We start from the raw sequence: 15038 nt of genomic DNA on the forward strand, positions 1-15038 counted from the left end.
AGTGTCACCCAAATGAGAATGAGGTTCCCCTTTGTTTCTGGTTCCTCTCCAGGTTTCTTCCTCTTCCATCTAAGGGAGTTTTTCCTCACCACAGTCGCCTCACTCACCTCAGGTTTGTTCATTGGGGATAAATACAAACACATAAATACAAGTCTAATAATAATAATCTTGAACTCTTGTAATATATTAAGCTTTGTATAATTATTAAACTTTTGTATTATGTTTCTAATGTTCTGTAAAACTGCTTTGAGATTATGTCCATTGTTAAAAGCGCTATACTGTACAAATAAATTTGAATTGAAAAAAATATATATGCATATTAAGGCTTTTTTTCAATCTGCCAAAAGCGACAGCTCTTTAGTATTTAATTTGAGCTACACTAACGATGTGGCTGTCCTGAACTGCACGCCTCAGTTCCTCAGCACACATCACAGTTCCTGGCATGACGAGAGGTGCTGAGTCATGTGCTTCTGTTTACTATGTGCTTTTGAGTTTCTTTTAGTCCTTTCTCCATCCCTATTCTATCGTGTGTTTGTTACCAGATTGTGTTTACCTATTCCATGTTAGTTAGAATTAGTTTGCCTGTGTTTTTACCCCTGCTATAGACTCATATTATGATTCTTACAGTATATTCACCCCAGTAGCATTTAATTTACAGTTAACCTGAAATTTTTAAAGCATGATACATTTCCTCTGTAATAACCACTTAAACAACACAAGTTCAGAGGATTTTACCCACCTATAAACAATGGCTATGTCATACTCAGTGTTCAAATCAAAGTGATACTGACTAGCAATCAGCAACACTTGCTAGAGTCTAGATCTGACTCTGTTTTAATTTGACAAGGCAGAGCCATATGTCCTGTCTAAATATGCTGTGTTGCTTAGAAATACGTCACAATGTGAATGAAATCATTGTGTTTCAAATAGATAGGTTTTTCTTTGGTTTTTTTGGTACGGGGAAAAATTTTGAAGCGTTTGCCCGTGGCAGCTGCATATAAGCTATTTACAGATTTTTAAATTCATCGCTTTACTCCTACTATTATGCATTTAAATTGTCCTGGATGGTCGAACACATTCACAGAACATTTTCTACTTTTCCCCTTGGACAATGCAGCAGAGACAACGAGCATACTGCTGCTACTGCTGATTACCTCAGCTATGATTTTTGTACTATTTCTCTAAAGCTTACATCAGCGTTTGAAAATAATACACCAGCACAGGAACCCTAAGGTAAAACTCACCTTCACTTGACCTCACTCTCAATCACAACAGTCCTGCGGCCCTCAAGCACCTGTCTCTCCTAAACAAGGCAAGAGACACTGTAGCCCACTGACCTCACTGCAGCTCAGCAGAAAACAAGTGTGTGAGTGTGTTTATGTGTGTGGGGGCGCTGGGTGCACAATGCCAGCTCAGTGTGAGTGCTGCGGGATTCAGGGGGACACAGAAAGAGGGACTAAGAATCAGAGTGTGGGAGAGTGAGAGGAAGAGAGATGTGAGAGTGTGAGAGAGGCAGAGAGCTTGTGGGAATGAGATAGAGGGTAGAGAATCTCTGGGAAAGCCGAGCTGAAGGGAGCTATTGAGCGCAGGCTGCCTTCATTAACATGCAGATGGGAACATCTGTCCACACTCTGCCATGACGGCTGAAATATTTACGACTTGCTGTTTACCAAAAGAGATCCTGACTTACGAGCCCATGGGTTCATCACATTCGTTTTGCAAATTTTCTTTCTCTTTCCGCTCCCTTTATCTTTCTCCCTCTCCAACGCACAACTTAGAGCCTGCCAGACTGCTAGGGCTAGTAATGGTGATGCTGAGTGACAGTTTTTAATCCTGTACTCTTCTAATGATATTTGCTTCTCCTCTGCGCATTGGTTTACTATCAAAATGTCACAGGCAGATTTACACAAGTCCGCCCTACCAAACACAGCTCATTTTAGCCCGTCGCTTTGAAGAGAGTGGGAAAATCCATATCTAATAGAAATCAATGGGGGAATTTACATGAGGCGTCAGGGGGCTAACAGGCTCTAATGTCTCTGTACACAGGCCTGAATAAACATACACATAAATTAAGAAGGGACACGCGTTCACTGCAGTGCTGCAGCAGAAGATAAGGGGTGAACACTGCAATCTTTTGTTAGGGAACAAGCTTCTTAAGTCACATTATGCATTCTCAGTAGTGTGTAGAAAAGAGGGAGTTGAAATGTCACACTGTGACAATGATTAGCCATACAATCAATACATATCCACTGTGAAATGCAAACCTCTACGATGTACTAGACATTGCATTTGAAAGATAATCACCTGCATCGGTTAGCTTAGCTAAAGTTAGATAAGTGAAAAGATTAGATTTTACTTTCTACTTCTTTAACCCAGATCACAAGCAACGTATTCATATAACACTATATGTTGTTGCATGTTGTACTGGCATGTTAATTTATTTATATTCATGTATTCATTTTTAGTTTGAGTATACTGGAATTGTGTTAATAATCACATTTAATTAAAATTTTAAGGTTTCTTCAATTTGCCCTTTAGGGAAAACCTTAAAAGTGGTGCGTAGCATAGGTAGGTACAGGAGAGTGTTTCTCAGAAACCACAGAAATGCTTTCAAAAGCTTTTTATATCCAGTCAACTCTTAAAGAATCCTTGAAGAACAGCTATTTTCTAAGTGTACTAACCTCTGTTGCTGTAGGGCTTTGATGCGATTGCTCATCACAGTGCTGAATAAAGCACAACAGGCCTTCAGGGCATAATTACCCTATGTCAACAGTTAGTCCTCTGACACACTGGCTTAGATCAGGGTCTCATCGGACCCAAAACATGCTACTAAATGCCTGCTTATCCATATATGCCAGTTCCATATCCTAAATATCATGGCCTCAGGGAAAAATAAGTGAAGTTGTTACACTGTCCTGTCAGTAGTCACTTAATGCCAGTGACAGCAGCGTCACCTCAGAACTGCTATATAGCTGAAGAGGGATAAGAGCTCTGCTGCTATCTAAACGCTGACAGTCAGACGTTTACTGTCAGTTACTGAGGGTCGACCCGTACTATCTGTCAAACTGGCCATTCCTGAGAGACACAACAAGATAGAGAGAGAGAGAGAGAGAGAGAGAGAGAGACGGAGACCTGTCGAGTTCACCTCGCAGAACGATGCTTCCCAGAGCCGGGAAGAAGACCCTGCCTCGCTGAGAGAGTCCCCCGCTGAGATTGAGACAGACGGAGCATTCGATGAGAGGGATCTGGAGAGGGGAGGGAGAGATGACTCGTACGACAGAGAGGTGGAGGAGTATGCGCGAGAGGGGAGGGAGAGAGAGACGCAGAGGGAAAGAAAAAAAAAAATAAAAAAAAAGAAAGAAAAGAAAAGCAAGAAAGTAAAAGAAGAAAGAAAGAATGAAAGAAAGAAAGAGAAAGAGAGAGAGTTAGAGAGAGAGAAAAAGAAAGAAAGAAAGAAAGACAGAAAAAAGAAAGAAAGAAAGAGAGAGAGAGAGAGAGAGAGAGAGAGAGAGAGAGAGAGAGAGAGAGAGAGAGAGAGAGAGATACTGAACAGATCTTTGACTTTTCATGGACTCTCGGGAGACAGAGAAAGACACAGTGTGCCAGATAAACACCCTTTATTCTTAGGATGCATGTCCCATGTCCTGACACACACACACACACACACACACACACACACACACACACACACACACACACACACACACACACACACAAATACACACACATACTATAAATGTGCACAGTTAACATTACATGCAGCTGCAGTTTGCCTCAAAAAAAAACAAAAAAAAAAAAAAACATTTGTGCAGAATTTGGGACTTAATGGGATGGAAAGACAGAGGTCGAGCTGCCTCAGACAAAACGCTGACAGGACCAGATTGGACAGGCTACATTACTGCAAACAGCTGTTTCTACTCTCTTCTCTTCTTTTTCTTCTCCTTTGTTGAAGGGAAACATGCAAAATATATTTATAGTAAACAAGGCAATAAATTCGAGCCTGATTACAGACAGATTTTTTTTTTGAAAGGCTGTTTCTTTGCTGCCACGTTAGAGTATGAGGAATTAGTGGATGAGATGCATTTGTGTGCATCTGTTCCTCCACAACATGCACAAAAGCAGCATGAGACAATTATAATAGCTGGCACAATATCACAAAAGCACCATATGAGCTCAGAAAAACGAGGAGTAAACTTTCTTGTGAAACCTAGGAACAATTCAATCAATGTAAGAACAAAAAGATTACACCAGTTAATACTAAATGGCAACATTGTACCAGAGGTACCAGAGGTTTTGGTAGGGTAGGATGTCATTAATGACAGAGTCTCAGTGAGAGACTAGCAAATATGATTATAGCAATAGGCTACTAATCTAGTAAACTGTTAGAGTAACGCTATAATTTCCAGCCCAATTACATGCCGAAAACACACAAAATGCAAAAAACTAGCCCTAAAAATGGGTCCTTTGAAAAACACAGAGAGGCTATATTAGCCTTAGCATGGATAACAAGTATTTTTCACATGATGTATGGACATTATTGACTCCATATGATTGACCCTTTTCACTTCTGTCAATCTTTGTAATGTATTTCACAACAGATATGGTTTTGTACATCACAGACATTGATCTTTGCTCAGCATACAGTAGAACCAACATAAAACCATGTAGTGCCCTGGCTCCAAAACTGCTCCACAAATAAAAGTGCTGCAGAGGTTTGGGCCTCTTGAGATCCTGTAGGATTTATACAGAGAATGGAGATGGTGATGTCAGATAGTGAGGATTATGCATGCACTTCAGATCAAAGCTTCCCTTGTTCTCAGAGCAGAACACAGAGAGTGTGAAAAGCACATTTATGTTTCATTCATGTCCTATTACAGATGCTTTGATTGAATTCTGTACACATGCTGATCTTAAACTGACACCAAGGAGCAATGAAATCATAGGGCTTTAAAAATTACACAGGCACTCCAAGATGTAATGTCTTTCAGCCAATGAATTGATTTGCAGCCTAGGATGAATTGCATACAGTTGCATTTTCCAAATACATACAGAATGAATCACCAGATAATGGGAAGATAATTAAATACACAGTACAAAAGATAACTGTGAAGCGTTCGGCTGTTTTCGGCTGGGGGTCTTGGTGTAAATAAAAGGTCAGGGAACTTTGAATGGTAAATAAATGTGAAAAAGAACAATAACTATTATTAGTCTACAGTATGTTACACATGGATTGTATACTAAAAAACCCTTTAGACATGAAAAGCATTATAGAACCTGATGTGGAATTTGGAAATTGGAATTGAGGACATATAAAATCACAAATTGTATACAGTATGTCACAGCTGTAAGAAATTTTGCAGTCACATGCAATTGCAAGCATCTTAACTCCTATATGAATCTGCACAACAATAATGGTCCCAGGCCTTGAACAAATGTCTCCAGAGCTCATTTTCATTTCATTAATAGCAGGGAGTTAACAGTGCTTATCGACTGCATGTGCTGAACAGGCAGCTTCGTAGAGGAACAAAGACCTGAAAAGAGCTGCATTCGATGCTTTGCTGTGTTTTATCTCATCTGCTATCAGCAGTACTTCCCCTCACCCCGTGCCGGAGAAAGACTGAGGACACATATACACGCAAGCAGGCAATGTAGCATCACCACTGACATGCATCATTCTGATTTTAGCATCTGTAATTAGCTAAGAAAGGTGACAAGTCTCACCGACAAAATTTACGGCTGCACATGTGAATTCCAGCTTGTTACCCTCTTGTGGGGTTACATTCCTTAATTAGAACAAGGTGACAAAGGTGTGTTCTTCTTCATGAGATCCTCACAGCCTTATTTTTAGTGCTCTCTGCTCTTGCGGGCTCAAAGACACTCAGTCATGCCCAAAGAAAGCTTCATTAAGTAAGGAATAATGCACAATAGGATGTGCTGTTATTACCCTGCGATAGAGTGGTGTGATTATTTACCCATAAGAGAACATCTCAAGGTGTTTTACAACAATTTGCATACGATTATATTTTAAATTCATTAATAAATTGTATGTGCTTTTTAACCAATTGCAATTTATGGTTCTTTTTTTTTTAATTAGGTGCTTTTCACACTGGGCAGGTTTTCTGGGATCGTTCCTCCTGCTGCGTTGGTCGTTCATTCTCACTTCATTCTCTCATTCATCCCCGGCACATTTGCGTTCATGTTACATCATCAAAAACACACAAACTGTAGAGTTTTGTTTGCTTCCTCTCATGGTACACATGTATTGTGAAAACAAATGACGTGGGGGAAGTCGTGGCCTAATGTTAGAGAGTCTGACTCTTAACCCTAAGGTTGTGGGTTCGAGTCTCGGGCTGGCCACGACTGAGGTGCCCTTGAGCAAGGCACCAAACCCCCCCAACTGCTCCCCGGGTGCCGCAGCATAAATGGCTGCCCACTGCTCCGGGTGTGTGTTCACTGCTGTGTGTGTTCACTGCTGTGTGTGTGTGTGCACTTTGGATGGGTTAAACGCAGAGAACAAATTCTGAGTATGGGTCACCATACTTTGCCGGGTCATCTTGTCACTGTCAACTCATCTGAACTCACATCACCTGCTACAGGTAGTTTTGGGTTCTGTATTGTGGTGCACTTCCCGGTTTGCATGCCAATTTTTCATTCAAACCGTATTCTGTTTCAGTCTAAATTGCTAGTGTAAAAGTCCTCCTATATTATAGCAGCTATAAAATGTCCTTCCTTCACAATCCTTAACATTATTATTGATGTCAATAAGACAAAAATCACTTCACATCATATTGTGATCTCAAATTCCTCTGTCCTGGACTACTGTCCCATGGCAGAAATCTTACAGGCCTTTCCAAAGTGCTGACACAGGAGACTCCTTTCATAAATGTTACGAAGAAGTCTACTTTTATCATATAAATCACCATGTCTTTGTTAAATAAAAACACATTTATAAATTGTTTTATTTCAACCAACACACTTGTCAGTACTGCTGTTAGAGAAAAATTTACCAACACATTCTAACCATTATATTAGAGAAAGTAACCGCGCTGCGGTAGGATTTCCTATGTTCTCTATCCTGTAGTAGAGCAAGGGAATGATTTAAGATCGCATTCCATTGAGAGTAATCCCGCTGCTGTTTCTTATCATGGATTGCCTCACTTTGGTTCTGTTCACAATAACAGCTTGAGCAGATTGCACAGGAGTGTGGCATCCATCTCAGTGTCTCTGTGTGACAGTGGAAAGTCGCCATCTTCTTTAACAAGGCGTGGGACATGGAGAGGGACAGCTAATGTTTTATATCTTCCCTCTATTCTTTATTCTATGCCCATGGTCACTTCTGTGTCTGCCAGCACCCTGGCACAGCTTCATTAGAGAGAAATACAGACCCTGATTAGGATCCAAATTTAAAAAGCAAGCCACCAAATGCAATCTAGTTGAGTCCTGATTGCTGGTCTGAGGACAGCCAGAGGCTGTGAAACTCATTCTGTTGGGTTTTTAACCCACAAATCACTAGGTCTGCCTCCTGCAACCACACTTTCTCTATTCCAGTCCTAGAAATGTTCAGCAAAAAGGTCACAGTGCTTCATCAGACTGTCTGAGCTCAATTGGTATAATGAGAACAAATTCTTGATGTCATTTTATTGTACAAGGCAGCAATGTTTCCAGCCTTAAGAATTAACAGATTTAATGCACTTAATTGTGGTCACATTACCTCACAGGCACAGGACCTATTATTCGGTATAGTCCAGTATAATTACATTTACACTTTCAGTATGCTAAGATCCCTGTACTCTGTACATATTGTGTAATATACACATTTAGATCACAAGAATTTGACATGTTCAGATATGATTGATCTGAGGCTGTGGATTACTGTTCAGCTACAGCATGGTTTAGTCAGTATAGCAGTCAGTTCATTTTCTGACATGGGAGAGTGCTCAGGATGGAGATGTTTGTGCTTTTTTTGTACTTTGTGAATGACAAGCTGCATTTTTTGTCTTATTAAATACGAGAATAATTAAAAAAGACAGGCTGATAAAAGACTGATCATTTACATCTGATATATTGGAAGTGGTGACAGGACATGATTGCCTTCATGATGCAGTGCAACTATAAACAGTATCTAACTATTTTTCTATAAATGTTTACATAAAGAATTTGCACATCATTGTGGTATAAGAGGAATAAAACACTTCATGAATACTTTGCATGATCACTGATTCATGTACAAGAACACCTCGTTGTGTTGTATTCTTTACACAGTGAATACAATACGTACCACACTGTTTATCTGTGCATACTAAAGTTATCTGCAGTTATTCTATTTCCGGTTCTACTGATATTAAATTGTCAGCTGTGATTCTCTAAGCCTGGTGTGAAATTATTGCTGTGATATTATTTCCAGAGACGGGTTAAAAGAACGTGAAAACACCTTTGTGTCAAAAGCTAAGTCTCAATCTTGAGTGTCTGTGGCAGCTCATGCTGATGAATGGGCATACTTTAGGGGAATATGTATTTACACAATGTTAGCCTTTTCTTGCCTCATGGTACTGCCTGCAGATAGGGAGTCTACTGCAAAGGTGAAGTAAACTAAATGGCAAAAGGGGAAGATACCAGCAGGAAGGCGAGACAGCGGGAGAGAGACAGAGAGTGAGAGTGAAAGAGAGAGGACATGGTCTGAGGAGGCAGCAAGCACAAAAACAAAGGGAGACATCTAGGCTGAAAGGTACGCATGGCTGCCCTCCAAAAGCCAACTGTGCCGGCGTGCCCCATCTCATCCCCTTCTGTGATTAAAACTGTGCTGTCAGGCTGCTCACACAATGGCTATTTTTACTCTTAATGTATCCCTCTTTCCTTCTGCTTTAGATAAAAAAAAAAACCATGCTTGCCAAACATCTGTAACCATAAGGTAAGAGCTTTGTCCTGTTCATGTCTGCATCTGGAAATAACCCAGTGACAAGGCAAAAAGTTTTAACTGAGGCAATGAAGCTGCAATTAAGGATTTTGATTGTTTAAAAATTGAAAGCAGCATTAAAAAGTGTATAGACCTATAACTGTTATTAAAGGTAACATACTTATAATAATAGCATATTAATATGGATAACATTATTATTATTATTGTTGTTGTTGTTGTTGTTGTTGTTGTTGTTGTTGTTGTTGTAGTAATAAAAACCCAATCAAAATACAAAAATATTTTATAATTTTTTTGCTTGATTTTTAAATCCACTAATGATTAACATGTCATGCATTGCAGTACTTCAGTATGATGAGCAATATGTATTTTGCTATAAGTAAATTTATCACAGTGCCATTTCTGAGATATTGTATGCTTCCCCAGTGCTTCGATTATATAATACAATCAATATTTGTGTAAGTTTCCTTTTGCACATTATATATGATGTTACATGATTGTTACTTGTAGTGCAAGTGTTTGGTTGGTGCCTTAGCAAAACAAAGAATTGAAAATGTCTTTAACATTTAATTATATAATATGATATTGTTCCCACTTCAAGCAGGCATGATACCCTTTTTGGTCCTGAGTCTTATCAGTAGCTTTTCATTCCAGCTCAGCTGGATCATATCTCCTTACAAATGTTTAATCAACTAAGCTGTCTCGTCACTCTCAGAAACGGTACCTTTCCTTATCACTGACAAGGCTGTAGCACCTGACCTTCAGTATGTATCTTTTACCTTCAAAGGTGCAAAGTGTAACTTTAAATCTTTCCTTTATTTAACTAATTGAAGTGAATTTATTTAGCAGTTTTGTTATAAAGACTCTTAATATATTTGTTCCCAAGTGTAAGGTGCATAAATTGAAATTCAAATGCTCTACCCTTAAGGGTAACACCCCTGTGTTCTGAGAGTGTCCTAACTACTTTTAGGTGAATACTCCTGGATCAGTGTGTGTGTGTGTGTGTGTGTGTGTGTGTGTGTGTGTGTGTGTGTGTGTGTGTGTGTGTGTGTGTGTGTGTGTGTGTGAGAGAGAGGTTAGGCATGTGTACAGAGACAGAACCTCTTGATCGTGCGCAATCAGGTCTCCCGTTTGGGTTAATATGAGAATAGTGCGCTTATACAATCTCCCCCTATCGCTCAAACCCGACACTACAGCCAAGAGCCGGTGCGATTCGCAAAACCTGGTGCCTGCGCTCACACTCTCTCATACCCAGTGCCATACGCCTGCGTGAGCTCTGTAGCCGAAAGCATGAATGCAACATGTGCTAATCTATAAAAAAGTACAGGCAACCTTTAATGATGATGCCAGAAAGAGATACGTATTCTAAATAGTCCATTCATTCTCCTGAAATAGTCCAGTGTCCGCAAAACCGCACGAAATGCGTGCGCGGTCTTCTACTGAAAGCTTCATTTCACGAGATTTAACGGCTTTACAATGGACACATGCACAAACACACACACGCACGCACGCGCACACACACACATTTTAGTCACCTGGGTTAATTTATAATGGCGTTCCCTATAAAGAAAAATAAATGGAATCGACTGGGGGGACAACAAACACACGCGCGCGCGCGCACACACACACACACTCGTACACGTACACACACACACACACACACACAAACACACACACACACACACACACACACACACACACACACACACACACACACACACACACACACACACACACACACACACTGTACAGTAATAGCTTAATTGTATACACATACCTTATTTACACAGACTCTGCAGTTACGCGCAACAACCAACCTGCGCAAAAACTGCGATGGCAAAGTGCGCGTTTTGGAACAACTGAAGTGTTAAAGCACTCAGAAATGCCGAAATGTCTATAAAGTTATGTGCGTTATCCTATTCCTGTCACTAAAATGGGAAAAATGAGAATGAGAGAGGCTGCAGCGAGCCGGAAGGGACAGAGTTCACACTTTTAAAAGGAGACTACCGGGTGATAATCCAGAGGGAGATCCAACAGGAAGCAAGTGCGGCGCCTCACAACGGGAAATGAAAAGAAAACAGATGGCACTGTTCTCAGATGTGTTTCCAATCGGTTTCTCTTGATCTTAGATGTTCATTTGACGCATGGGAAATAATTCAGTTTGCGCATGGGATTTATAGTCCGGTATCCTACTATAGACAGTGAGCCTTCAAAAACAATTCTTTTTTAACAAAATATGTAGTTCAGCATATAACATATAAGTGAATAAGAATCCTTACGTCTGTTTAAATACGCCTGTTAGAATAAATATATACATGGAAAAGATAGGAAATGTTCCCAGCTTGCTTTTAGTCAAATTTGCTACTATAAAGCCCACAGATTCACTATATTAAAATTCCTTCACACATGTATAATCTCAGTTTCTAATGAGGTTTTTACTTGGATTCCACACTTTTGGAATATAACCATGTTTGGGATAAAGGCATCAGATTGTGAGTGTGAAGTTCACTAAACGCGCACTTATAGTCTAATAGTCACCATGAGCCTATAAAATGTTTATAGGAATATAGAGAAGGAAAACTGGGATTTACCTCTGAAAAGTTGGCATCTCCACTCGCCAGACGCGTTTGTTCAAAAACCTTTCCCAAAAGTCCTCTAGCATTCCTCCAACTTGTCAAAAATGTCCAGTTTTCTTTCTTTCAACAGGCTAGATCTGTTCAGATTGTCCTCCGCGGATTTCAGGGGAAAACCCGAAAAAAACCCCGCATTCAAATTAAGAATCCGTAAATTCGGGGCAGTGCGCAACTCCGAGCCAGTTCAAATATCTGCCACTCTCCTTAAGGAATTCTCTTTGTGTCACCAAGAAATGTGTACAATAAATCCGAAAGTCTTGATATTGTTGTCCTGTTTGTTTGAGACTAAAGTGCCCCTCGGGATGAGTGCAGGATCCGGGGAGATGTGCTCAGGTCTGTCTCTTGTCCTCTGTGCTGAGGGACTGTGGAATTCCTGCTCGCGGCTCTGCCCTGATGTCCCTCTGCCCGTCCGTCTGTCCGCACTAAACACATTCGGGCTTTGAAACCTGGGGGTTCGTCACTGAAGTGTTTATCCTACAACGTCGCCCCCTAGTGGAGATGCAGCAGTTCGCACTGTGGGAGAGAGAGAGAGAGAGAGAGAGAGAGAGAGAGAGAGAGAGAGAGAGAGAGAGAGAGAGAGAGAGAGAGAGAGAGAGAGAGAGAGAGAGAGAGAGAGAGAGAGAGAGAGAGACTCACTTCTTTTGAGGAAGCGAGACGAGACACTGATTGAAACAATGGACTAGGAGTAGCCTATTTATGAATAATTAATAATGAATGAATTATTAACATATGGAAAGCTAATTAATCAATTAATTGGAATAAATAAATGTAAAAATAATGAATACATTTATCATTATAATTCTTCTAGGTCTTCTGGTTTCCTCGCAACTTGGATTGTCCAGAAAAAAAAAAAAAAAGAGTTTATTGGGTGACTTTTAAATGAACTAACTTCTCATCCAGGGAGCATCAAGGCCAGTGTTCCTGTGATTCTGTGGTTCCTGTGATGTAGAGTGTGGCGATGGTTGCAAAAGGTTTGATAGCCAATTATACTGTTAAGAAAGTACTACTAACTTCACCATGTTTGGTCTCATATCTCCTTAAGAAAAATCAGTTTAATCTGCAGGTTTTATTGGATGAATCCAAAAGCTACATCAGTGAGTGTGGTGACAAGAATGTAAAGCATTGCTGTAGCCGTACCTTTCTATACACACCACAGTCATCGATGCAATGCATCCTCAAGTGTCCTAGTATAGTAAGAAGCTTCACCCAGCCTGGAGCTTCTCAGAAAGCCCTAGCGTTACTTTCACCCAAGATGAGACTTATCTTTGGACTTGATTCTCAGCTGGATGTCACCCTCTAGTTCAGCCCTCTTGCAGCTATTGCATTCCTTATTCTTTTGGAAATGGGCGGCTTCCTGCATGCTGTGTGCTGACAGGATTTCTCTAGTCCCAGGATGACTGTAGGAAGCTTATCATATTAAAGCTGTTCTATATAGAAAAAAAGCTAATCTTTTCCAGACCCTGCCAGACTCCAGTGAAACTATCATCATGAAGTCTGTGTCAGGCTTTGTCAGTCACACTGAAGCTTTTTTTTTTTTTTTTTGCTTTTTTTTTATGAAAGTGTTAGATGAATACAAATAGTCAGAGGAGTAAAGGTAAAAGTGTGCACACATGTGTTACACATGTTGTACCCTGTGCATCTATGCTTTTTAATTAAAACAACAAATATCTATAATATTAGTTATTGTGTGCTCTGTCTAGTGCATAGGTTTCAGACAAGAATGCCTCTCATTATGCTAAGACTCATAGATTATTTATTAAAGTTTTTGTCCTTGGCCCAAGCCTCATGTCTGGGGAAATCTTCAGAGTCTTATCTAATAGGGATCCCCTCAGTCTGATATATGTCTCGTTCATAAATGTTATGCAGTTTATAAACAGACATGCACATGTACACAGAGAAGAACCACATTATTTGGTGATGCACATGTAGCATAGAAAAACAATAAAACAACACAAATTCCTCTCTGTAATGCAGAAAACGTTAATATATTGACAATGTAACTGAGAGTTCCTGAGAGAAAGTGACTAATCTTCAATAAATCATCTTGTTTCAGAACCAATTCTAAACTGCAATTTTTCTTGTGTTTTACACTTGTGTGTCAATTACATGTGGCAACCGTAGAAAATCCTTCATATACAACAAGGTCCAAGCAAATTAGATTATTGACAACAGTGAAAAGTGTACCCCCATTTTGCTTTAATGACAGCGTGCACTCGAGTGGCATGGACTCAACATTGAGCAAAACCCTGTGATCCATTTTTAGATCAAATCCATTGGAGTGTTGTCTGAACACACATTAGAGTAAAAGAGATCAGGAATGCGGCATGAAGAAAATCTGACCTTTTGTACAAAGCATTTAACATGGTCACTGTCAAAATGTGCTTCCATTTAAATAAGGATATTTAATTTTTTAAGAAACATTTAAAAACCCCAGATTTTTAACTGTGGTTTCAGATTCTTCGACTCCACTGTATGGTGTAGAAAACGTCAGTCACCCCAAAACTGAAACTTCTGTTATATTTAAAGATATTTATATTTTTCTGTATGTCGATAATAGGTAAATTTAGGCATTTTACATTTTGTTAGCTGAAACAGATGGAAACTGCATTCAGAGATGCAATTTCTGTCTCCACTATAAGACACCAATACATTGATCGCTTAAATAAACTACATTTTATTGATTTCATTTCCACTCAATTTAACATTTGATCAATAAGATATACAATTAAGAAACATGGAAACTATGTCGATTATTATTTATAGAATACTGACTGCCAAGCTGTTCTGTAGCCCGATCCGTTTTGCAGTCATGGTATGATTATTAATAATATCCAATATGAATAATTAGAAATCATATTTACACCATGAAATATTTTAGATCCTAAATGCTTCTGGTTCTTATTTTGTATTATCCTGAGCTGACAGGCATGCAATCACTCCACCTACATCTATATTTGTAACTTAACCTACTTACAGCAAAACAAAATAATGGCTAAATTCTATGTTTACAATGGGAAATGAGAACTAACTTCTTATCAGCATCATCCACATCAGTCTCTGTCTCATCACCTGAAGTAAAAATCACTTGTGGCACTTAAACACAAGCCTCATCATTTCACTAATCTCTATCTTCTACATTGCTAATGAAATAATCTCTGATTCATCCAATCAGTTCTGTTCTGTTGACTAAATGTATTGTCTTTTTAATTAGGTCATTTTAAAATTTTGTCTGCTGTGATGTGCACAAACCCTGTAAACTCTCTTCTTTGTTTTGATGAAGAACACAACAGACATTTTGCAAGTCTGTATCTGATTACAAGCTGAATTGATTAGGCACGTGTCCGTGTCACTTTTGGACAACTGTCCACCAACTCGAACAAAAGTCTGACATTTACTGGGTGAGAAAATCACACTTAGCAAGTTTTATATAAAACACTGTGATTCCACCTTGCATACAGACAGAGGAAGGAGATACTATACTTTAAACCACATTA

General features: G+C 39.5%; 1 protein-coding gene across 4 annotated transcripts in view; it reads right to left on the minus strand.

Moving 5' to 3' along the window:
* Nucleotides 1-11974, minus strand: part of adgrb1a (adhesion G protein-coupled receptor B1a) — an 84963-nt gene extending 72989 nt beyond the window's left edge. For all 4 annotated transcript variants that reach the window (XM_047811549.1, XM_047811547.1, XM_047811548.1 and 1 more), the window contains exon 1: nt 11503-11974. The gene's annotated coding sequence lies outside the window, so the exon portion shown is untranslated. The remainder of the gene's footprint in view (nt 1-11502) is intronic.
* Nucleotides 11975-15038: the final 3064 nt, after the last annotated feature.

The sequence above is a fragment of the Tachysurus fulvidraco genome, chromosome 3 (assembly GCF_022655615.1).
Source record: "Tachysurus fulvidraco isolate hzauxx_2018 chromosome 3, HZAU_PFXX_2.0, whole genome shotgun sequence".
NCBI lineage: Eukaryota > Metazoa > Chordata > Actinopteri > Siluriformes > Bagridae > Tachysurus > Tachysurus fulvidraco.